Here is a 980-nt window from a genome sequence, read left to right on the forward strand (position 1 = left end):
AATAAGGGTTCCGGTGAGAGTAGACTTGGCTACTAAACTTGTAGAGAGAGAAAAATATGTCCGAGCTTGTGTTCAAATTAATCTTGAGTTGCCGGTAATCAAGCATATTATAATGGAAGGCATGACTCATGAAGTGGAGTATGAGAGTTTACAGTTGATTTGTTCTACTTGTGCACGGTATGGACATCATAAATCTTTGTACATGGAGAAGGAGTTTTCGGAAGAGAAGGGTGATTCTTTCGGTGATGGAAAGAAGCATGAAGCCCCGACACTAGTGCCACACAATAATCATGAAATTAAAAAAGAGGTTGAATTGGAAGCTCGTGATTTGGGTGAGGATTCTCGTAATTTAGGCGAGAAATTAGGAGTTGTTAAAGAGAAGGATGCGATTACAGAATTATTGGCTCCTCATGTGCCTGATGGTCATGTTAATGAGGCATGCATGGATGATGGAGAGGGTTGGCAATAAGTGTTGCGTAAGGAAAAATTCACAATGGGTCATCCATCAAGTTTAAGAACCAAGATGGAAAGCAGCACAAGTATAGTTCGAGAAGGGTCTCAAGACCCAATTTACATGGTGATGGAGGCAAATCAACTAGCATTAGGATGGGGCAACGAGGAAAATATGAAACTGTGCCATCTCCATCGCGCAAAACTCCTGCACGTTGTGGAATTTCTTTCCAAAAGCGTCCGCGACCTTCCTCCCTACAGAACTTGCCAGTTGATAAAAATGGCGGCGCAAAGGAGGGAACCTTAGTAGATGGAAGCATGGCGGATGCAGCATTGGAAGGTCCGAGGGTAGCAATTATTGAGGATCAGAGTGTGTCAGCACCGCAGGCCAAACCACCTATTGAGGTTGGTGATTCTATTTAGAGTATTATGTAGTTATTTATTCCATCCCTATTATTTATGAATAGTTTAAATATGATTGTTTGAAATATTAGGGGTGCTTCTAATAAGTTAGTTCGGGTGCATTGTAA

This window comes from Arachis hypogaea, chromosome 16, assembly GCF_003086295.3.
Source record: "Arachis hypogaea cultivar Tifrunner chromosome 16, arahy.Tifrunner.gnm2.J5K5, whole genome shotgun sequence".
Lineage (NCBI taxonomy): Eukaryota > Viridiplantae > Streptophyta > Magnoliopsida > Fabales > Fabaceae > Arachis > Arachis hypogaea.